Here is a 2,284-nt window from a genome sequence, read left to right as displayed (position 1 = left end):
TTTAAATATTTGAGTGGGTTCTTCTCCTACCCAGTTCCCCAGGCTGCTGTCTGTCCCCTACCCTAAGCATAGGGCTCCATGTCTCCCCCCACAGCACTGCTGTCTCCTATTATTTTCCTTGTGCTGGGCCGTGTGTGTCTCACCCACCCCAACGGTGCACTGCCAGCTGTGCCAGCAAGCAGCTCTCTAGAGGCAGCTGCTGGGAGGGGGAGGGAGATGTCTCCAGGTTGAACGGATTCTTAGCTCTCTGGGGGCTGGGGCTGGGGCATGCTAAGAAAAGAGCCAGCGTGTCCCTCTCTCAGGCCTGGGTGCAGGGGAGGAGCGCGACTAGATCTGCAGCCCTCCTCGCTGCTACATATCTGCCCCAGTGCCTCCTTGTAGGGATCAGCAAGTTTCCAGAGTGGGTCCAGTGTTGGTCCTGTCCAGAGGTGTTTCATTGTAAGGCAGGCCTGCACAACTCGTAAAGCGGCGAGGGCCACATTCCTCCAAAGAAAACAGCCGAGGGCTGAAACCTCCCGGCCCCGCAGAAACACCCCGCCCCAGGGCCGTCCAGCCCTGCAGAAACAAACCCTCCTTCCCCAGCGCCGCCCCACCAAAACAGCTGTGGGCCAAAAAGGAAGGTTGGGGGTAGGGAGGTGATACTTGATTTTAAATCAACTGGGGGCTCCCAGCTGAAGAGGTGGCTGGGAGCCCTCAGGGTCAAATTAAAGGGCTCAGGGCTTCGGCGGCTGGGGGAACCCGGCAGGGTCGGCTCTAGGTTTTTTGCTGCCCCAAGCAAAAAAAAAAACTTGGCTGGCCCCCGTCCCAGCCCTGGGCTCCCCCCTGTACCTCCCTGCTGCCCCAATCCTGGGCTCTCCCCCCACTGACCCACACCCCCTGCCGCCCCAGCCCTGGGCTCCCCCTCACCAGTGCCTCCCCCCCACACACCTCTTGCCACCCCAGCCCTGGGTCACTGGTAATGCTCCCAGGGCAGGTAATTCAGCAGGAATTTTGGATGTGCACAGAACACAGACAGGATTGGTTCCCATATGGTTACAGAGCTGCAGTAAAGTGGAACAATTTTCAGCTTGTGTGATTGGAGGATATCTGGATGCATATTATAAGACTGTCCTCCATAAATGAGGAAAAGTTGAGGTGCCTTTATTATTCTTTTGTTCCACTCTTTCTTTCTATGGGGAATTGGCCAATGCAATATCACTGTCTTCCTTAAACAAACAAAAAGGCAATGGCTGTTGAAAATAGCAATTCCAGTGCTAATAAGCATTTCTTGCTCAATTTTATCCTGCTGTCACGGAGTGTGGGGGAGTCAGGGTCCTGCACCCCCGACTTCCTGCAATTCACCAGGACTCTCAGCAAGCCAGTAATGCAGAAGGTTTATTTAGACGACAGGAACACAGTCCAACACAGGTCTTGCAGGCACAGATAACAGGATCCCCCGTTAGGTCCATCTTGGGGCCCCAGGAGCCCCACAGCCCCCATTGGGGAATCAGAGCCCTGTGTGTCTTTCCCTTCCTTCCCCAGCCAGCTCCAGTCTGCCCAACCCCCTCCAGCCCCTCCTCCTCTCTCCCTTCCTTTCCCGGGCCAGGAGGTCACCTGACCCCTTTGTCTCCAACACCTTCAGCCGGCACCTTTGCAGAGGAGGGGCCCAGGCCATCAGTTGCTAGGAGACAGAGTGTCAGGCATTCAGGTGCACTGGCCTTTTGCTTTGCTAAATACTTAAGAACTGCCTAGGGGACACTGAGGCACCAACACAGCATTCACAGACCCCAGTAAGAACAGTCCCACTTGGTCACACCTGCTTTTTCTACAGCAAGTTACATTGGATTAGTATATTTGATTTGGGAGAAATGAAGTAACAGCTGCCCAAACTGAGCTTGAGCACTCCTGAATTTTGAGGTGTTCAAATCTGGAAGGCAGGTGCTGGGGCGGGGGTGTGCTGTGGGCTCCACGGGGAAGTATGGCAGCAATGTGTCTGGAGCTGCATGGAGCCAGACACGCTGGTCTGAGTGGCATGGTAAGGGGGTTGGGGGTTGGAGAAGGGGTAGGGAGTTCCAGGGGACAGTCAAGGAACAGGGAGCAGGGGTGGTTGGATGGGGCAGAGGTTTGGGGGGGCAGTCAGGGGACAGGCAGCAGTAGGATAGGCATGGGAGTCCCAGGGGTTTATCAGGGGACAAGTAGGGGGTGGGGTCCTGGGGGAAAGTTGGGGGGTCTCAGGAGGGGGCAGTTGGGGACAAGGAGAAGGAAGGCTTAGATGGGGGCTGGGGTCCCAAGGGGCAGTTGGAGC

This window comes from Mauremys mutica, chromosome 13 (assembly GCF_020497125.1).
Source record: "Mauremys mutica isolate MM-2020 ecotype Southern chromosome 13, ASM2049712v1, whole genome shotgun sequence".
NCBI classification, from domain to species: Eukaryota; Metazoa; Chordata; order Testudines; family Geoemydidae; genus Mauremys; species Mauremys mutica.
The sequence above is the reverse complement of the archived record's forward strand: the minus strand, read 5'-3'. Positions refer to the sequence as shown.